Below are 23,169 nucleotides of genomic sequence, written 5' to 3'. Positions count from 1 at the left end.
TTTCAGTCACCTGCTAGTGGACTGAGAAAAGTGAACAAATATGGCCCAAAGTTTAGGAGGCTGATGTCTACTTGGAAGGCTAGGATGCAATTCCTGGCTCCTGCCTTGGAGCTGGCCCAGTGCTGGGCATTGTGGATATCTAGGAGCAAATTGGCTGGGGCAGACTCGCACTCTACTCTCTCTTTTTCTTTGATTCTCTCCTGTTCCATCTCCTCTTTTCACTGTAACTTTGAGTTTCAAGTAAAAACAAAAACTTCAAAAAAAGTTGTCCTGCTCAAAATTTTCTTCAGTCATAGAATTTTGATTTTAGGTTGTTCAACTAAGGTTCAAACCCTTTTGCCACAGAATGTGTAGATTCAGGTTCTTATCTTCAGCACAAGAAAGAATTTGCAGAAGGGACACAGGTAAAAGCTGGATCATGTGGCAAAATAAAGTCCTACACTCCAGGACTATATGCTTCAAAATGAGCTGCAGCCTATCAGTTTCTGGAGCGTCCCTTTATGTGACCTGGAGTCACAGAGGTGATGTTTGGGTGGAAGCATCCAGGAAAGGGGCAAAGATTTCCAGCAACAACTAGGTGACTGCCCATTTTCTCATATTCTAACAAACTTTCAGAAGTGTCACAATGGCAAGTGCAGAATAGAAGGAATACCTTCAGTCATGGAAAGTTTGTAAAATGGGCTGCAGGTCATCTCAGGGACAATAAGCAGTATTTTCTGCCAACTCAGTTCTAGAGAGTGACTGTCAGGATATTGATAATTGAGGAGCTTAAGAAATAATCCTGAAACAGGGTGTGAAGATCTATTTCCTATGGCCCTTTTTCTAAGCCCTATCTCCTTGTGTACATTATTTTTATGTTCAAAAATTTGATGTTAACTTGTATTTTATTCGAGTCTGGTTATTTCTGAGAAGCTTGAGCCCACGTATGTCAATATGCACACCAGCATACAGGCATTGCAATAATTCTGTCAACAATAGAGTTCATAAAAGATGGTGACCTCCTAAGTTTATAACTGAACTGGAAAATTCCTGTTGCTTCTGGTTGTTAGTGTGCAGTTTCTCTTTAGATAAGTTTAGAAGCAGAAAGATACGTGTGTACTTGTGTTTTAACCGCATGCAGTATTCACTGCGACAACATATTAGAAAAAGACACACACGCAGCTATTAAGTATTTGTAGAAAGTGCAAATGCAGGGCCCGGCGGCCTGGCCTAGCGGCTAAAGTCCTCGCCTTGAAAGCCCCGGGATGCCATATGGGCGCCGGTTCTAATCCCGGCAGCTCCACTTCCCATCCAGCTCCCTGCTTGTGGCCTGGGAAGGCAGTCGAGGACGGCCCAATGCATTGGGACCCTGCACCCGCGTGGGAGACCCGGAAGAGGTTCCTGGTTCCCGGCATCGGATCGGCGCGCATCGGCCTGTTGCGGCTCACTTGGGGAGTGAATCATCGGATGGAAGATCTTCCTCTCTGTCTCTCCTCCTCTGTGTATATCTGGCTGTAATAAAAAATGAATAAATCTTTAAAAGAAAAAAGAAAGTGAAATGCAAAATAATTTTATTTTGCTACAAAAGTGAAATTCACGCCTAATTTTCTTTTAATATGCACTTTCTGAATATTCTTTGTGTGTGTGAGAGAGAGTGTGTGAAGCAACGGAGAATGAGAAAGTAAGGGAGACTGAATGCTGTGTTTAACAAAACTGACTCGGATCTATTTTCTTATAGAAGAAAATATTTGGATATGGGGAGCCACATTGCTGCTTTAATTGACCAATAACGTCACAAAAGATTATTGTTTATTCTGTTGCTTTTTGCATTGGCTTGCTGCTCCATGGACTAATTGCATTTGTCTTTTTTTTTTTTTCTAAGGAAAAGGGAAAATTCTCCCAGAATCTTTCCCCAGTTGATGCCTGACCAAACCTGTTGCTCAGATATGTGTCATTTCCTCTCGAGGTTGGGATGCTGAGAACGTCAGAACCTGTTTTAGAATCCACAGGGAAATAAGTATGTATGGAACAGGATCAGATTTCTTATCTGTCACCCAAGCAAACACAAAATTGGTACCCAAAAATTACGATTCAAATCAATGTATCTAAATAGGATTACCTCCTTAAATGGTAATTAGCATACTTTTCTGTTTTCATTAAGATTTACTTACTATTTTAAAATTTCAAATACTAAGTCTGAAAGAGAGAAAGATCTTTATTCCACTGGTTCACTGCCCAAATGACCACAAAGCAGGGGCTGGTCAAGACCAACAAGAGTGAGGAACTCCATTCTCATCTCCCACATGGGTAGTAGGGACCCAAGTACTTGGACTAGCCAATTTCTGCTGCTTTTTAAAATATTAGCAGGGTACTGGGTCAGAAGTAGAGCAGTCAATACTTAGACCAGTACTCATATACAGAGCGATGATGTCCCAAGCCATTAGCAGAGAGCTATATTGGAAACAGAGCATTCAGGACACAAATCTACACCCACATGGAATGCTAGCAAAAAAAAAAAAATAGCAAAATTACACTTTCTCTCACCACCAGGCTCTGAGGTTAAGTCACATTATTTTAAATAGTAACTTTATTTTCAGTACTGCCTAGCATTTCAGTTTATGACTAAACCACAACTTATGAATAAAAAGGAAACAAATCAGTGGGTATCGGGGGCTAGAAATGAGAAGAGGGACTTACGTCACTATGAAAGAATCTGGGCATAATTACACTGTACCATAAAATATGTTTCAGGCCGCCATTTGTGATGTAACAAGTTAATCCTCCCCCTGGACAGTCCACATCTCATATCAGAAAGCCTAGTCTTAAGTCCTGGCTACTCTTGCTCTGATCCATCTTCCTGATAATGCACTTCGGAGGCAACAGACAACAATTGCTTGCTCTCTCTCTCTCTCTCTCTCTCTCTCTCTCTTTCTCTCTCTCTCTCATCTTCCTACGTGTTTTTCTCACTCTCTTCTTCCCAATGACTTCTTTCTTAATCTTGTTCTCACTTTCAGATAGATGAAAGAAATGTTTTCAAAAATGTTATGTGTTTACATTTTACGGAGATAATTGGAAACAGATTTTATTATCAAGTCTACATGGCATAACTAAATTGACGGGCTAAGCAGATTTGCAATTTTCTGTTGTCTTAGCAATTGGCTGAGAGGCAAACAATCAGACTGAATGTGTGGTAAGCCAATTTGTTCATCAAGGAGATATAAAATCCTAGTCCAACCATGCCTCCATTCACATTCTGCAGTTGACTGGCCATTTGGAATTCATGTTCAGTTTGTGACTGGAGGGAGGGATTTGGATTTTACATTGCAATTACTATCCTATATCACAAAGCTTCAGTTGTTTACAGCAAGACTGTCTAGGAGCTGGCAACATAACCAGTCAATAAAGAAGAAAAAATATTTGGGATATGACAAGGCACAAGCTTGCAACACTTGCAGATTGGGACGTAATCATTTCCTTTAAAGACAAAGCAGTCATCAGTTAAACTGAGAGAAAAATCTTGGTTGAAATGTTTAATTCTGCCTTAATATCTTCCTGAATTTAACACTTGAATTTGACCCTTCATTTTCACCCTATATTCCTTTTCTCTATGGTTACTTAGAGAGACATTGTCTAAGATACAGACCTCAGCAGCTGTCTGAAGCTCCCTTCCTTATCACTAAATATTTGCAGTGATCTTCCATTCTCTTGGAATGGAAGATAAATACAGCACTCAACAGAGCAGCGAGGTGCTGTACAATGTCTGCCTGTCATCTACCTCCCTGGTCCCACTGTATATCGCCCCCCACTTGCAACCAGCTTCCCAGTCACACACAGGCCTTTGTGTCCCATGAATTTGCCATACTGACTCCTCCTATACTGTGTTCTCTGAATATTCTATTCCTTCCTCTATTGCCTCATGAACTCTTACTCATCCTTTAGGTGTCAGCTCAAGGATAATTTATGTGTGGAACTTTCCTGGCTGGCACCCATGTGAAATTCTTTCTTACAAGTTCACACCCCTATGTAAGAACTTGTATCACTTCCCCGTATTGCAAACAGATTTAATCATGGAATCATTTGACATTATTGTTCTATGCTAATGGTGACTCCATAGAAGTGTGCTTTGCTCACTATTGTTTCCCCTGTAGCCAGAAAAGTATGTGAGATACAAACATTTAGAATGTGTTTGCTGGGGTCAGCATTGTGGCACAGTGGATTATGCAGCATCAGCGTCCTATAAGAGTAGTAGTTTGATTCCCAGCTGTTCAGTGCCCAGTACGACTCTCTGCTAATGCAACTAGCAAAAGCTTCAGAGGAGGGCCCAATTTCTTAGGTCTCTGCACTCACACGGGTGACCCAGATGGTGCTCCTAGTTCCTGGTTTTGGCTTGGTCCAGCAACAGATAGCGAGGTGCTTTAGGGAGTAAACCAGCAGATGAAAGATCTCGCTTTGTCTCTCCTTCTCTCTATATCTAACTATACCTTTTAAATAAATTGATAAAATATTCTTAAAAGGTGTAGGCCCATCATGGTAGTTCAGTTGCTAAAGCCCTTGCCTTATAAGGCTAGGATCCCCTATGGGCACTGATTCATGGCCCATGTGCTGTCTGCCCCACTTCCCATCCAATTCCCTGCATGTGGTCTGGAAAAGCAGTAGAGGATGACCCAAAGATGTGGGACAAGACCCAAAAGAAACTCCTGGCTCCTGGCTTCGAATCAACTCAGTTCTGGCCATTGAGGCCATTTGAGGAGTAAGTCTGCGAATAGAAGATCTGTTTTTCTCTATCTCTTCTCTGTAAAATCTGACTTCCTAATTTAAAAAATAATAATAATAACAATAGATCTTTTTAAAAAAGGTATTGCTAAATACATAAACATATGGGGTAAACAAGTCTTCATTCTTTTTTGAGCCTATAACTTCTACTACATAGTATTAAGTCATTAGCCTCAATTTTAAAATAAATTATCATATCATTTAACATAATACTTGCAATTATGAGGTGTTTAGCACAACTTTAAGAGCTATAATTGTGGCCTGGAATGTGCCACAGCAGACTAAACTGCTCTTGTGACTAGCATCTCAAATGACAGTAATGCATGTCCTGGCTGCTCCACTTCTAATCTACCTCCGTGCTAATGAATCTGGAAAAGCAACCAAAGATGGTCCAAGTACCTGGCCGCTGCCACCCATGTGTGAGAACTGGATGGAGTTCCAGGCTCCTGTCCTTTGATCTGTCACAACTCCAGCTAACACAGCCATTTAGAGGATGAGACAAAAGACGTAATATCTCTCTTTCTCTCTGCGTCTCAGTCTCTCTGTGCTCCTCTCTTTCTTTACATAACTACTACAAATGAATAAATAAACCTTGAATATACATATGAATATATATTCATGTATAATTGAATATTACATATATAATTAAGGTCATGTTGACTAACAGTGTTTATATATAGTTCATGTGAGTGTTTAGATGGGTTTGATCAGTGTGAATAGGCTAAGAGCAGAGACAAATAGTATTTGTTTTCCTATTAGTATTGATGACTTTGGGGGAAAACATGACATCTTTAAAAAGTACCTGGGTGTAACACACACTCCTGAATTAAACTGATTTATGATCTCCTAATACCAGGAAGTTCACCATCCTAGAGCAGAGGCTGTAACTTATAGATAAATTAGGAATACTCAATTGAAAGAGTTAGAGTATTCCTCTTGGAGACATACTTCAATTCTCCCATTTTTAGGGAAGTACATACAACAGGAAGTATTTACACAGTCACCCCACTGGGGAGGATCAATATCAGGATTTTAAATTAAATACTATGGTTAATTAATGCTACACTTTGGCTCGGGTTGGGGCAGACCAGGCTGAGTCGGTTCACGTCATCCACTGGCAAGCCCAAGTGCTGAAACTGTGTGGGGGCCTGGCCAGGTTTGGTTGCGATAAAAAAAAAAAAAAAAAAAAAAAAAAAAAAAACAGTACAAAACACAAAATGCCAAGGTGAAATGGCCTGTGCTAGCAGGGAATGCAACACCCGACCAGCACTCCTCCCACTGGTTTAGGTGAGGGACAAGAGTGTGATGGGCAGAGCCGGGGAGAGATGCGATACTCATTGGTTCCAATAGAGGTCGGGGCTCAGAAGAGAACCAACCCAGGGGTTAAAACCATCAGCTGATCGGAGTGATGGACTGTGGCGGGCACTGTGCTTACTAGTAGTACATGTAGGAGCCTGGACTGGGAATGCCTCAAAGTTTTTTTTAGGGGGATTCCCCTGAACAAAATGGAGGAATCAAAGCATTAATCAAAAAAAGATGGAAAATGGAGTAGATGAATCAACCACCTCAGCTTTATGCTTGCAGCGGAAAACTGGACAAGGGGAAACTCTAAGATGGACTATGTCAATCAGTGGACTCTGCACCAGCCTCATCATACCTGGACTGTTGCTGATGATATGTTGGTGCTTCTAATTGATCGAGGTGACGCTCTGCTGGCTCTGCCTACAAACCTGAGAGGGCCTCCCTAAGAGGCGGTTGAACTTGAACTGGACAAGTGGGATGCTGGACTCTGTATGGTGTAAACTTTTAATTAGGGAATCTCAACGGAACTTGAGCTGTGGTTATGCATCAAGGTGAAGGAATTCATGATGGGGGAAGGGTTTGGGGTGAAGGGGGGGGAATCCCAGTACCTATGAAATTGTGTCATGTAATGCAATGTAATTAATGAATAAATGAATATTTAAAAAAAAATAAAATAAAATAAATATTTAAAAAAAAAATTAATGCTACACTGATTCTGTAGAGAAAGGAATTTAAAAGATGCACTCATTTCTTTGCACATATGAAAACACTATTGATAGATGTTTGCCAGCTCTGCTAGAGACCTCTAACAATAGAAACAGATATTGTGAATTCTAAGCAAAAAGATAATTATTACCTACAAAACTAAAAATTTTAAAGAATCAGACAAGAAAGGGAATGTGATACTAGAGCATAAATTACCTGAAAGATTAATAATATTTATATCACTATAGGAAAATAATTACTGATTTAACCAAACATGATAGCTGTGTCATTATTTGAATGGTTGCAAAAGTATAAGAACAGATAGCTTACATTTGAGATACAAAGAAATACCAACTGTATTCTTCAGAAATGTGTGGCCTGATACACATGCAATGCCCTTGGGGAACAGGGATGAATGGTAAAGGCTGGCTGGAATAGGCAATGGTTGCTCTTTTCTTAACCCTTTCACCACTTGTTGCAGTCAGGGTTCTGTGAGGAAAAAAGATCCACATGGTGAGTTGTACAGGGAAATTCAAAATCAAAACTTTACTATGTAGAGCAGAGAATTTAATTATTAGGATGCTATATACTGAAGGGTAAAGAGTATTTTCAAGAATATAACTGCAGCAGATGTGCAGAGCAATTGTTGTCCTCTGGGGATGTGGTAGAGGACCCAAAGAGGGAAGGAATAGAGAAGATGCCTCCACACCAGGGCATCATTTGGGCCTTGTTTCTAAGCATGAGACTGAGATCTCTTCATGGCCTGACAGTGTGTTGAGGTGTTGCAGCAGGGGACTCACTGTGAAAACCTTCTGGAGCTATTTAGTATAAATCACCTTCAGAAACATGCCTCAGATGAAGCACTCACTAAGCAACTGTTCCCTGAGGTTTCAGAGATTGTACTCTGTGTAGCACCCTGAATTTTCTTGGAAGTCACCCTAGAGGGATGATGCCAGGAACAGCCATCCACAGGGAGATGTTACACCTCATGATGTACAGTGAAGCCAACCATGAAGGTGCCAGGGAAATGTCCTTTGGAAGGTGCTGAACTTTGCAATTTAATATCAAGTTGTCTGAGAGTTGCCAGGGGAAGCATCCACAGATGGAAACTAAACAAGTTGGGAAAATGCTTTCTAGAATGTTATTGGAACTTCCTACAGATAACGGTATGAAATGGGGCAGCATTTTTTTTGGCAATGGGTTATGCTCTGATTCAACTTCCTATTAATGCATCCTGAGGCAAGGAAACCACAGTTCAGGTGCTTGGGCCTCTTCTACTTACGTGAGACAGCTGGGCAGAGTTCTAGACTCCATGTTTTAGCCTGGCTTGGCTGTAGCACTAGTAGGTGTTTGAGAAGTGAATCAGTAAATGCAAAAATCATTTTCCTTCCTTCCTTCCTTTTCCTTTCTTTTCCTTTCTTTCTAGGCCTGGCATGTCCTTCAGGGGCTGTCTGAAAGGATCAGAACCTAGAAGAGGAACCCAGTCCTCACCCAGAGAACTCACCGGAAAGGACTCTCCAGGGCATTTTACCTACAAAGTGACACCATGCTTGACGGGAACTGAGAAATATTTAAGGTATAATTCGGTTTCATATACCAGGCAGTAAACAGTGGACTTGGATCTGAGAGATAATGAATTGATAGTTGTAAAATTACTTTCTTCACCCAACTACATAATACTAAGTAGCTACTTCCATGTTGAAGCTTGTCTATGGACATGATGTATATCTTTACTCATCTTCCAGGGTAAGAACTAAGTTACAGTCTTTACTCACTTTCTTCCCAGTACCCGTAGCAAATATCACTCCCAAATTTTGCATATCTGTGTTACTTCTCCACCAACCATTTATACTTCTCCTCATTGTTTGTACTCAATTATATTTTATACTTGCATTATATTTTGCATTTTTTAAGGTAGCCTCAACAGCTTCTAATAATAAGACACAGTCCTAGCTTTCCAGAAGTGATTTCCTGGTAGAAGTCAAAAGATAAACCTCACTTATAACAATTAGAGAAAGACAAAGTGAAGAACCTTATTAAGTGATACGTTTTGCAGGACAAAGATTAATGCTCTAGGCAATCCTAAAAGAGAGAGCATCCACATCAGTACAGTCAATGATTCCATTCCAGAGACTTAAACTGACCTTTAAAATGAGAAAATCATTTGTTTTGGCTGAAGGGAAGCAGAAAAGAGGCAGGGACAAGATGTTGTTTTGCCTCCCGGGGAGTTCACAGACATAGTGAAGGTCATGGTTTGATAAACTGGCCTCCGTGGTTTTCCATAATCTGACTCCAACTGCCGCTCTAAATCTTCTTCAACCTCTGCTTGACACCAGTTCTCTACTCCTTTCACTTTGGCTAATATATTGTCATGAACACATCTGATTCATATTTCTATTTTAAATTCTCCTCACATCTCCTCCTTCTAATACATCTCTCCCTCAGCTGTCTATTCAAGTCTAGCCCATCAGTAAGAACCTGCTGTTCTAGCCTGCAGGAACTTGCCCTTTTCTGAACACCACACTATAAATGGGTGGTACTATGCCATACATTTGAAAGCCATGCTGTTATGTGATAAGCAGAACAGTGGAAAGAAACCAACTTAGATACTTGAGATTTACCTTAACATCCTTGCTGTATGTGCAGCTTTCCTCAGTCTCCACTTTCACTCTCTAACTTAGGACCTATGAAACTTGCTTCATGGGTCAGTTATGAAGACAAAATGTAGATACATATGATCTATAGGCATATATACACACATATGCAAACATGTGCCTTAAAATTTTTGAATATTTTCTGAAAGAAATATGTGTTAATTGTGGCTCTGTGTGTGTTTGTCTATGTTTGTGCACTTCTGCCCCAGATGGCATATAAACTGTTTGTACTTGTTAGATGGATGCATCTACATAGCCATGTTACTCACCCAGCAATTACTGGTAAGAAACAATTTGCTATCTGAATAAAGTCGGGCTCCCTGAAGTTATGCGGAAGTTTGATCCACAAAGATTGCTAATGATAGGAACTTAACCCAACTGTCTTTTTGAAGAAGCAGAGCCTTTAGTGAGTGTATTGGATTTGGTCATTAGAGCTGGGCCCTCATGATTGAATCTTCAAGACATTATAAAGAAAGAGAAAGAGATCCAGCACTCTAGGCAAAGATGCCCTTTCCCTGCCTCTTGCCGTTTGATGCCCTATGATACCTGAAGAGTCTCATCAAAAATGTTTTCCCTACAGGCTAAAAATAGGACTCACTCAATATCTGACTCTGAACTACCAAAATAACCTTCTTTATAGAATTGCGTGCAAGATCGATTTTTATCAACAGTTATGGAATTCCTGATTTTTTTCAAATTTTTAGTCATAGCCAGGAGCTTCCAAACAAATTCTTACTACTGAGCAGCTGTGGGGACCAAGTGGACCACACAGAAATAACAAGGGCTGAATGTAGTGTTTGATCTGTGTAATGAGGAGAGGCCCTGGAGCCAGCCACATCGTGGACAAATGTTAGTCCTATCACTTGCTATTATGCCAGCATTAGGTCTCCTTCACGTCTTGATATTCTGTGAAGTTACTTTAGAAAACTCAAAGGAAATGACACTGGAAAATGAGCTTAATGGTGGACATTTAGTCCAATATTTAAGATTTCAAAGTAAGACATCCATATCGCACATTATGTACCTGAATTCTATACCCAACTCTGACTTCCTATCCCTTATTTCTAACAATATGAACACTTGGAAGCAGCAATTGTGGCTACAATAAAAAATTTGTTCCATGAAATCCAAGTGGTAAACCCTGAAGGAGAATCCTGGCTCCCAACTTTGACCCAGCGCAGTCCCAGCCATTGTGATCAATTGGGAAGTGAGCCAATGGATAAGAGCTCTCTCTCTCTCTCTTTCTGTATATGTATTTCTCTCTGTGTATGTATTTCTCTCTGTGTGTATCTCTATCTCTCTCTCAAATAGTATTTTTAAAATAAGATAAAAAACAAGTTTATTATCATAGAAAAGATTTTGAAATCCAGAGATAGTTGCTTCAAAATACACATTCCATAACTTTTTGGAGATTACCTCATGTATATAGATTTCACACATTTTTGCACTCAAATAATTTTTAAATTTCATTCACCATGAACTTTGTGAAGCAACTTTCAACATAATTCGATAGTTGTCACAATAAAAATAAGTGTCCAAAGTACCTATTACGGGATCTTATATGGAACTTGAGTGCTGGATAGTAGGTACAATTGCTCCATAAGAAGAGATAGCATGCCAGGCTATACTGGAAAGTAACCAGCTTCAATTCCAGAGAGTCAATCACTTGTAATAAACATGTAAGGCTGCACGCCTCAATAGATGTTTTGCCTAGAATCATGCACATAATACCTCTCCTGAGCTCAAACTTTCAACAAGCTGAATTTTAAACAACTTTTTACAACTATTTTTTTTTTTTTAGCAAAATATCTATCCCTTGTGTGCAGCTATCAATATCACTTGCCCTTCAGAGTAAAGAGCACTGCATTTCAATCTATTTTCTGGATTCGGTTAAATTAGTCAGGATTGCTGCTTTATGGAAAATTATATTCCTCCTCATTGTTTCCTCTAGAATACTAAAGTCAAGGTTGTAATTGAATTGGGTAAGATATAACATTAATGTCACCTGAAGGACTTAACCCCTATGAGACTCTTATAATACAGCTGTGAAGGTTAAAGGAAATTACACTCATGGTGCACTCAGTATAGTGTCAAGCACAGAGTGATCAAGAACAAGACAACATGATTACAAGTAGTTCCGGTGAAAACACCTCCAAGAGGCTCTAGAATTACATACCCTAGAAACTGTTGTGAAATTGCATTACTTTTTAAAATAGGTAGCTTTCAATTGTTAAGACGATGGAAGAAAGCAAACAGAAGACAACCTGTCAAGGTGATTCTGAGAACTCTTACGGCAGCAGCAAATTGGACCAGCTGAGTTCAAACTGGGGACCACATGGCTGCATGTGGAGGCACCTTAAATACATGACATGATGGCACTGAGACTAGGTTTCCCTAAGTAAAAACAGGTTCTTGGGCTAGAAACACAAACAGATTGCCCTCAACTCTACTCTGCAGCGCTTGGTGAGTGTGCAAACTATTCAGACAGTAGTCGGACAAAGATCTGTGGTAAGAAAGAACAGGAAGGGAGGGGGCACATCTGGCAGGGGGAATAAGGGGGGTTCCCTTGCTGGACAGCTACTCCCACTGGAGAGCGTGAGCTGGGACGGGGGCAGACCAGACTAAGCAGGGCTACAACACCTGTGCACCTCATGTGGACTAGCTCAGGGAAAAGCCAGGCTGGGCTGATTATTCCTACTGGTGCAAACAAAATTAGAGTGGGTGACAGTTGTTTAGGCTTAGCCGCAGCATCAGCTGGCAGAAGCTGGCACTGGGGGCTAATTCTGTCAAGTCAAACCACAGAACCACCTGAAGAGTGCATAATCCAGGAGTGAGAGAGACCTGGGAGGGAAATAGTGGGCTCCTCCCTCTTGGGTTACCACCCCCACGGGAGGGCACAAAAACTAGGACGGGGGCTGGGGTGGCTAGACAGAGAAGCACTCAATGACATCCATGAGGGCTGGATAGTTGAGCTGGTTAGATGGAACTAAGCTTCAATACCCATTGACATGTACGAGAGTCAAATGGGATGTGGGACAGACTGGACTAGTCTGCTACACAGACTGGCAAGCCAGGGTAGGGGGCGGGCCCAGTGGGGGTTTTTGTGGGTCACTCTTACTAGGCTGCAGCTCCCACTGGTTTATGTGAAGGCCGAGTATGTGCTGGGCAGAATCAGGCTGGACTGCAACACCCATTGGTTCCAGTGGAAGTCGGGGCTGAAAACAGAACCAATGCAGCAATTGCAACCACCAGCTGATTGGGGCTATGGACTGTGCCGGGCCCTGTGCCTGCTAGAACATACAAGAATCTGGTCTGAGAAAAAAAAAAAAAGAATCTGGTCTGGGAATAACTCAGAAAAAGTTTCTTTAGGGAATCTCCCGAATCGAAATGCCGGACTCAGAACCCTAACCAGGAAAAGACAGAAGACAGAACAGGTCAATCAACCACCTCAGCTATATGTTGGCAGCAAAATACTGGGCAAATGGAGAGTCTGTGATGGACTATGTCAATCAGTGGATTCTTCAAAGACCTCATTGTGCTTGGAGTGGCGAGATTGGCAGCGATTCATAACTGGTGAACTATCAAAACCACTTGAGCAAGTATCTCAGAGCATGCCCCACATCAGGGACCTAGGGTGGGTGGGAGACTGGGTGGGGCTTTTCCCTCAGTATCCTCCTTTACCTCAGATACATGAAGGAAACAGTATGGAAATAATAGTCTTACCCACTTTCCTATAGCCCTTGAACCTTTTTACCCTAATTAACTATGTAAAGATTGTCCAAATTAGAAAATAAAGAAAGAACAGGAGCAAAGTAGGGATGGAAGATGTTAAGACTGAGATTAAAAATGAAAATGTTTTAGGAGAATAACCAAGCAATATATTTTCTTAGAGGCAAAGCTTTTTAAACATCTGCCACTGACAGCACAGTACCTTTGCTTGAACAGAGTTCCTGCAGTTCCTGATTTTTCTCTGTTGCCTGACAAACTAAACCCTTATTTCATGGGTTACCATGGAACCGTCTCTAGCCAATGTCACTCAGTAAGCATTGATTGAGCAGGCTTAATATGAGGCCAATTTTATGCATTGTTGCTTACTACCTATCCCTTCAAATTAAGGGTTTTTCTATTCCTAAAAATAAAACATCACTACTACCAGACAATTCTTCAATTTTTCTCTCAGAAATATAGTCCTTTCTACTTTTGTCTAACAAGGACATGAGAAACATTTCTTAGTGTCCAAACAAGTAGGTGAAAGGGACAATGCACTGGATGTGAAAGGTTGGAATCTCAAATAAGAATGATGGCAGCTTTCCTCAAGGGAACCTCTAAGAAGACAGAAATAGAGTATATGAATCCAGCAGAATCTTTCATCTGAGATTATTGAAAGAAACCAGGTAGAAGTTTATGGAAAGGAACAATGGAGGCACATAAAATATCCACTCTTTCTTATGCGTTCCTCTACCAAAAGGAAACATTCCAAATTCTACTACAGATCTATTTCCATTGCATATCACAGAGATGTCTTATAGATGGCATGCAGTCATTAGAAGGGAATGTTTAATACACAATCCCTCTGCTGTTCATGAAAAGAAATTTCCCCCCTCTATGAGTCAGGCCTGCTGCTATGTCCTGAAATTATACATTTCAAGAAGGATCTGCAACCTGTCTGCTCAGTAAAAGTGGGGCAGTAAGTGGCCTGTGTGTAGATCAGTTTTGTCCATGTCCTGTTCATTAGGCAACAGTGAACCTGAAGAGACAGGACGGTCACTTCTGACAACAGATCCTTGCCCAAGGGGAGATTAATTGACCCTGTGCCCACTGTTTGTGAACAAATGGACATGACATTCTCTACAATTAGATGTGCAGTTGATGCAAGTGCTGTGTGATCTATCATCTTCTCTCTCTCTCTCTTGACTTACTTTATGTTTTGTCTGAATGCAAATTTGGAGGTATAAATTATTGTTGCATTTGCTAATCATAAATGAATAGCAATATGAGTTCTAGGAGGAGTTCTGCTACAGTGTCCCTGGTCAGTTCATACTGTGAGAATCAAGTCACTTCTGTTGGTTCCTTCCCTCCCATGTCCACTTTGTCTACAAAATTCATGTGCTAATCCATGAAATTGAGTATAAAATAAGTCATTAGTATTGATAAAGCAGAACAGTCTAGATCAAAAAAAGATCAGCTCCATCATTAAAGTACTTCAGCTATCAATTTAGCCAGAATAATAACTTCCTAGAATGGAACCTGGCTGAAGTAGAAATGTGAACTGGAAGTAGCTCTGTAACTATCTAAAGTGGCTTCATAAATCACACAATTACAGTATAAGAGAATTGAAATGCAGCCTGAATCTATTTTTCTCTTTGTATTTGAAGTATAGTAACATGCATGGATTAGGTCAAAAGCGGCATTGCTTTTCATTTTTGTTTTGTCACAGACATGCCTTACTGTCAGTAATGCAGTGGCTCTTGTGTTAATCCAACTGGAGCTGCAATTTTCCAAAACAAAAAAAAAAAAAATGAGAGAGAGAGAGAAAGAATATCTGCATTGTAAAATGTTATAAAAAGTACACAGAATAATTCTTGAAAATTATGCTTAATTTCTACAAAATTTATATCAAAATTGTGAACTATAAATACCATGCATGGAGGAAAAAAAAAAACAGAGCATGTCCAAGGTCATGTACCAATCCAGTGCATTATAAGGACTAGACCCTAGCTTGCTTTTAGCTTTCACCAGAGTTTCTCAACCAGAGGTCTAGAAATTGTTTGCAAATAAAAATCAAATGCATTTCAGAGCTTCAAGCAAGTTCTAAGGCAGACTTTGTATAACCAAATACAAGAGTACATATGTTAGGGTCAAAAGTTTGGAACAAAAATTAAGAAACTTGTTGCAATGCCTATGTCTTGTATCAGAGTGCCTGGGTTCATGTCCTGGCTCTGCTTCCAGTTCCAGCATCTTGCTGATGCACACTTTGGAAGACAACAGTTATTGGTTCAGTTACTGTGCCTCTGCCATCTCCTTGGGAGACCTGCACTGAGCTCTTGACCCCTGCTTTTGGCTTTAGCCAGCTCAGGCTATTACAGGCATTTAGTGAGTGAACCAAAGAATGATGAGAGAGATCTTTGTCTCCCCACTTCTTTCTATTTCATAAAAAAACAAATGTTTTAAAAAATATATGTATGTACTTCAGCAGTGAAACTAATTACAACATCAACTCCATCAGATTCAAAATCATGCCGATGTTGCATTTTCTTCAGTTATGAATGCAACATCTCCCTATCTGAGTATCTTAATAGACAAAGTATTTCCTCCATTTTCAGTTATTGCGGTTACTCTAAGCTAAAAGCACATCTCACAATTTAAGAAACCACGTTCAAATTCCTATAGTGAAACATTTCTCTCTCTTTTCAAAAAGATAATTCTAATATTTGCTTCATCATCCTTAAAAGATAGTTTGGAACTCTTGACCTGGAAGCAGCAAAAAGCCTTATTTAAAAAAATAAGTAATCCGCAGTGCACATGATAACAGGTAAAATGCAATTATGACAAGATCAACAAAATTTCCACATGTTCATATACTAATAATATCACTAAGTCCTAGTGAATACAATGCCAGAAATCAAGTCCAAGTTTTTGGAACTTGGAAAGCATTCTGATTGACATCCAGAATTTCTGAAGTGAATTTTATAGTCAGACACACACACACACACAACGTACGGATGCGAGGGCTTTGCACTGCAAAGCTAGGCTCTATGGAGCCAGCCTCTGGGTCTCTCTGTGGGACACATTTTTCATGGGTGCTAAAATACAGGGACTTGAACTCAGTGAGATGGCAGTCAGCACAGTTTGAGCAGAGTGGAAGTGTTTTGCGACTTTCATTCCCATAACTCCTCTGCACCTGTGATGCTGGGAATAAGAGGGACCAGTTAAGACTGTGGATGCCTCCAGGAAAGGGACAAGCAGCAATCAGGATCTGGTTCTGTTGTAAAGGTAGAGCTAACAGGATCTGACTCTCAGGGTCCATTTAACAGGATCCATCCATATGAAAATGAACCTGCTTCTGCTGACATATTTAACATGTTTAACCATTTTTATTTTTATGGATTTAATCTAAATATTGAAAATGGGGAACAGAGAATAATATATACTACATTTACTAAATTCCAAGCATGTATTACATAATATAAAATTTAGTGTGGTTATATAAACACAAGAAATATTTATGGATGCACCCACCAAAATATTTTAATTACACAATCCTCATTACAAGTATATTATGAACAAGGTGCATATTTCTCAAGTTTGTTTGAATATAATTTCTTTTGGCTTTGCTCTAAAATGTGCTTTTCTTCACACAGCATGTGTTCTGCTGGAATTCCTATTAGAAAATAGCTATATCATGTTGCCATTTTTACCTCTTTGGTCTACGAAATTAAAATAACGCATGCCCAGCTTAAATTTTCCAGTTTACACCAACTGTTTGCTGACAGTATAGCTGCTGATATCTTCTCTGTTTCCTTGCTAGCTTTCTTTCGGTGGAACAATCGTGACAGACTAGCCCCCTTCCTCTAGAAGGCTTGCAAACCTTTCATCTCTGCAAAACTAACTAGAGATTCTATGATTGAAGCCAAGCTCTCACTTGAAGCTATAAATAAAATGTAACACTCTAAGCTGACACAGTCTTTTTGCCTCTTAGATTTTTAGCAGGACACCATCATTTCATCTGTTCTACACATCTTTTCATTTCATTGCATTTTAATATTCAATATGACTCCCCAAATGAAATACTGAAACCTCCTGTGGACACTTTATTATCTCTTTTATCTCTTTACTATGTGGAATCAAGATATTAGTCTATGAAATGCATTTGTCAGATGAAATTAGGAAATAAAGCAGTATGATTCAGGCATTCACAATAGCATATCAACCTCCCACTGTGGAAAGATTAAAAGTAATTTAGAACAATAGAAAGCAATTTGGGGGAGACATTTTATACATGTGGGTTTGATGATTATGGTGTAAGGATTAAGCTTTGTATTAATATTCCTCCTCATAGATCAATTGGTAATATCTTTATTATAATCATCAATAGTCTTAGATGATCAACTTAACCACTTTTGCTATCCGAGTTTCCAAGTTTCTCTTTGCCATTATTGGTCCTCATCAGACGTTTTTAAAATTAGATTTCTTTTTTATTTTAGTAGAATACATTATGTTTGCATTTGCCAGTAGATTGTGATATGCTTGGCTACGTCATTATCATTTTGTGTTAATTACATAAATCTTGAATTCCAAGTCAACAGTGCTTTGTAATTACAGTTATCAGTAGAACACAGTTGAATTACTATCCTCACAATTGGAAAAAAACCAGGGAGCGTTAATCTGTGGTAAGTAGTCTTTTCCTAGTGTGGCCTGTAACTATTCATCTTCATTTGTTAAAAGGTGTGACATATTCACCATGTTGTTGAACACCTGGAATGCAGATAAGGTTGCTCATGAAACAACTTTCCCCTCCAGCCTGTTTATATCTGTGGAGCTTTAGGAGCAACACCACTCTCCTTTTTCACCACCCTTCTTTTTTCTCTTCAGTTTATGAATCATAATGAAGAATTATTGGAATCAAATTGAACAGAGAATAAAAAACATATAATGCCTACTTTAAATCTAGCACTGCTGTAAACATACCACATATATATTAATGTATGTGGGCTTCACATCAACATCATGAGTTGAGTTTTGTTGTGATTCCCATTTTACAAGTGAGGTAATTTAAACCAAGCCATTATTTTTTGAATGGTGTAGCTGTCAAGAATACCTCGCAAAATCTGGCCTGCAGTTCTAATCTCAAGCAATGTTAGCCTCTTTCTAAAGCTTTATCCCTACCAGGGAAGCACGTGCATGTGCAGTTTGTGAAGAAATGATTGAGTCACACTTTTAACATTGATTTCTTCAGAGGAGAAAAATAATGTTAAACACACGGATATAGACATTTTTATTAATGTCCGAATTCCTGGGTTCTTGGTCATATAATATTATATTACTGGCAGAGTAATATAACAACACTTCTAACATTGTTGACAATGAAAATAAATGTGAAAATTCAGTCATGTAGAAAACATTGCCATGCACACCCTTCAAACAAGGTAAAGCAAAAATATTTAGTTATCAAGTCAAAATGAATTGGTATCTATACTATACGTAAAGGCTTTAAACTCATTCTCTTATTACCTGTATTGAATTCTTATGGGAAAAGAGATATAAGTTACATCTTAACAATTTGGGACAAAAAAAACCTACAGCAAGAAAAATCATTCTATTTTTCAATAAATTTTAGGCAACAATGATAATGCAGGATCTATTGCAGATCCTAAAGGAATGAGCTAGAATGTACCTGAATTTGAAAAAGAAAAATGCAATCCCCATACTAGGAATTACCAACAGGTTTTTATATTTGAAGATTTGTATTATGATTTTATATCAGTACAAATGCAGCAACCATAACCAGGCCCTTTCTAAGATTATTTTCTATTATTGCTGTAAGTCCCTCATCACCACTCCAACAGATTTGAGGCCCTATAGACTCAATTATAAGCAGCACAATTTCAATTCTCAAGTTCTACATCTGGAAATTTTCCTGTAAACTTCTCTACTTGTATGTATGTCTTCTATTCACCTGGCTTCAATGAATCCTTTAAACGGCCCAGTTCTATCTCTTTGTAATTTTTGTGGGTCATCTCTGTGCCTATTCCTACCTGTCTCAGTTTGATCCATGACTGCTCCCAGGTTGCAGAATGATTTTTCTCAGCACCTGTGCTCTCCTGAACCCCCTGTGACACACCTTGGGCTCCCAGACTCTGTCCCTGAGCATGCTTCCCGCTGGGCAGGCCCCTGGCAAGACATTTGCTTGGCTTCTCTTGCAGCTTGGTTGCTCCGCTCATACCCAACTCACCTCACAACTCCCTTGGCTACAGTGGTATGCACATAAATCAGTATTTACTTGCTGACACCTATCAAGATTTTATGTAAAAATATTTTATTTCCAAGCCAGAAAACAAAATGAAATCAAAGACATGCTTCAAGGACAGCACATTCTTATAGTCTTTACTATGTGAAGTGTGGAGATTAAATAAAAGGTAATTTTGCTCTTTTAATCACAATTTGCGCTATTAAAATACAAATTTTGAACCAACCAAATAAATAATACACTATTCAGATCACCACAGACCATCAAAAGGACACTGTGTAAAACCCAGTTTGTAAATCTCCCAACAGTCAATCAGCATACCAACATGAGCAATGAGAAGACCTTATAGCCTTTCCAAGCAAACACCATAATTAAAGACAAATTACAGTGCAATCTGGTTATGGTGTTTTACAATATACCCCACCTGTCAACCAGCAGCTAAATTCATTCCAAGTCTTTCTGACCAATTAGCTGCACCCCCATTGGGTGACTAGCTGCCTGTGTGAACACCATTTGCAAGGATCCACAACGGATGAAGCTTTTTGCTCTCAAAAGCAGAAGATAACCAAGAGACACAAGTGCATATTTATTTGGAAAGATTCTCCCTCTGACAGAGAATTCTTGTCTTTGAAAGGGATTAGAAGTGCTTCGATTTTTAACACAAAAAATACAGTTCCCAGGTTCTAAAAAGAATAGTATTGCTTACATATTCATCAGGTAATTATAATTAGAAAAAACAGAAAATAAACACTGAATTTTAACTCCTTCAACTAAAGACTTGAAAAATATTAAAACCTCTATTTGCAGTTCTGATTTGTGGCACAGTGAGTTAAGCCACAGCTTGTGATGCCAGCACCCATATCAGAATCCTAGCCCCAGTTCCAGCTGCTCTGATTCCAATCCATTTTCCCGCTAATGTGTCTGGGAAAACAAAGCAGATGATCCAAGTATCTGAGGCCCCATCACCCATGCAGGACACAGGAGCAAAGTTCTAGGCCCCTGATGACAACATGCCCAACCCTGACAGCTGTGACCATTTGAAAAATGAAATGTTTTCTCTCCCCTCCCTTTCAAATGTTCCATTTTTTAATGTCTTTTTTTTTCTATGAGATAAAAGTAAACCCATGAAATCAGTTCAATGGAAATTTACGGGCCTATGATTGGTTTTATACATTCATGTAGAAACAAAGGCACCTAGAATGTTAAAATTCAGTACTTAAACTTTAAGGAAATTGAAACTCAAGATCACATAGAGGTGAAATCAGTGGTCATAACTAATTCTTCACTCACTTCATTCAGAATTAATTTGTATTTAAGTAAATGCTCATAAACTGTGCATAGTTTAAGTGTGTATAAACACAAATTCTTACCTTTGTTGTTAGGGGAGTTCAATGACATATTTTATTAATAGAAAGCACTCTTAGTTTATGCCACAAGAAAAGTGAGATCTCAGCGAGGTAGGTGTAGGTTTACTTGCTTTATCATTGTAAGGCAACTGATCATTCAACAGGCATTTATTTGCCATTACCTCTATACTATGCACATGGCTAGTGAATCTTATGGCAAGAATCAGAAATAGACTTCATCTTAAGACAAAACTCATTGCTAGCAACTAATTTTTTGAGCTTGAGTTGAGAAGGATTCTGAGGAGTTATGTATACCTAAGATGAAAGAATGATTATGTGTGATTTTTTTTTCTGGACACAATGAATGCAGGAATGTGTTACCTTGATACCGTCGATACTGCAGTGCTGTCCTTCCAATTTCAGTAATTCCTACAGATTCTATGTCCAGTGTTTCTGAGTATATGCTTGCCTGAAGCGTAAAAAAGAGTGGTTACTTAGATGCTTATTTCTCTCTTTTCAAGAGGAAAAGAAGTGAAAAATTCACCCAGGAGATTGGGGTGAAGATCCTCAAATGAAGACCAATTAAAAAACAACAACAAACCACTCTGTTCACTAAGGAGCTATTTCCCGAATCAGTTTAATGTCTGCATCTACAGACCATATTTAAAGTGATCGTTTTCTCTAGCTACGGGGACTAAATGTAAGTAATATTTCATAAGAGCTCTTAAACTGTGTCTTTTCATTCAATCAAATTCAATCAAAAATAAAGACAATAAAGGGAGAGATCGTTCATTGACTAAATACCCAAATGCTTGCAAAACCTGGGGCTGACCCAGCACAAAACCAGGAGTCTGGAACTCCATACAGATCTCACACTTAGGTAGCAAGGGTACAAGCACTCAAGTCATTTTCTACATATTTCTCAGGTTGTACTACCAGCAAGCTGGATTGGAAGGGGAACATTTGGGGCTCAAATAAACACTCTAACATGGAACACAGGCATTCTTAGCAGCAGATTAACCAATGGTACCACAGCACTCCTTCATAGAAAAGTTCTTTATTACGAAACTTTGTTTTTATAAGTTATATTAATGATTTATTGATAAATCTTTTCTCAATAATGAATATACTCCAACATTCCAGTTTATAATTTTTTATGGTTTTATCAAATAAAAGAGCCTTTCTTCATCAAAAGAAATCATATTTATGCATTAAATATGTCTCCAAACTGGATTGAAAAAAACAATCAAAATATTTTCATTATTTTTCTGTTGAAAAAGCTTTTTGTAATCAGTGCAAGTCTTTTGATGGTGGTTCTTTTAATCATTTGGTTGGTATAAAACCGTAAATGGCATGCCTTCAAAATCATGAGAGGAAGCCAAAAAGTCAATATTAAGTTCACTGTAAGAATATGATGAATTTGCACTATTGTCTGGTCTCATTACATTCTTTGTCACAAAAATGAGTTATCACAGAATTATAATGTCTAGTATGTTCTTTTTTATAATACATTCTTATTCACATGAAAAGAATTACGACAAGAGGAGAAAATGGACAAAATTAATCCACCCTCGTGACAGAAAATACTATGTCAAATTAACTTGTGACAGGCAAGTATTTTTGTGAAGGCATTTATTGATGGCATCTGTCTTATCCATCCACCTACATCAGTTCTTTATTTGTCTCATCAAGGATCTATCACAAGGAAACGCTTGAGAGGAGGGTGGAAATGCCTTCTGAAGAAAGTTCAGCGTACAGGAAGGCAACCAGGTTCCTCTAGTGCATGATGTTTGGAGTAAATCCAGAACTAAATCAATAATTCAGATTTCACACTGCTAACCTTGAGCAAATTCCAGCCTACTTTGACCGTGAGAAATTCTGCCTATTTGTCAGCAGAAATTCATTGGTAGATTTGGGGTTTAATAAAAGGATAGAAATATTTCAACAATGAATCAGTTCATGCCTTATGGTATCTTGGCTTTCTGTTTTGTATCTAGCTTATCATCAAAACAGAACATTTCTACAATAATAGATACAATGCACATCACTTTACCAAATCTAAGTATCTGGATGTAAAAATGCAATGTCATTACTCTATGCAAAAGAGAAATAGTGCTGAGGATCTATGATAACAGTTGGATAGGATACATATTTGTTCATAAATACATAATTATAGACATGGATAAATTATGCAAATATTTCAAAGAAAAAGGCACAACGATATGTGAAAAAATAAGAGGGGTCACCGGTGCAGGCCAATTGCTAATCTTCAAAGAATTAGTTCTTGGAAAGTGCTCACGGTATGAAATTAACAACATCCAGGCTTGGGCTCACTATAAATTTGGAAAATCATGTGACCTTACTGTGCAAGAAAACTCCCTAAAACAAATGTGTGAAACATTTGATTTGTTCTGAAGAAGATAACAAATGTATTTGATCAATT

At 38.8% G+C, this 23,169-nt stretch overlaps 1 protein-coding gene across 3 annotated transcripts in view; it reads right to left on the bottom strand.

The window, feature by feature from the left end:
• Positions 1-23,169, bottom strand: part of LOC101531522 (ganglioside GM2 activator-like) — a 73,812-nt gene that overhangs the window by 9,312 nt on the left and 41,331 nt on the right. For 2 of the 3 annotated variants that reach the window (XM_058661305.1, XM_058661306.1), the window contains exon 3: positions 21,108-21,195. The gene's annotated coding sequence lies outside the window, so the exon portion shown is untranslated. Of the gene's footprint in view, positions 1-13,683; positions 13,739-21,107; positions 21,196-23,169 lie in introns of those variants that run through there. The other variant, XR_009245134.1, reaches the window with a different exon arrangement.

The sequence above is a fragment of the Ochotona princeps genome, chromosome 3, assembly GCF_030435755.1.
Source record: "Ochotona princeps isolate mOchPri1 chromosome 3, mOchPri1.hap1, whole genome shotgun sequence".
NCBI lineage: Eukaryota > Metazoa > Chordata > Mammalia > Lagomorpha > Ochotonidae > Ochotona > Ochotona princeps.
The sequence above is the reverse complement of the archived record's forward strand: the minus strand, read 5'-3'. Positions and strand labels throughout refer to the sequence as shown.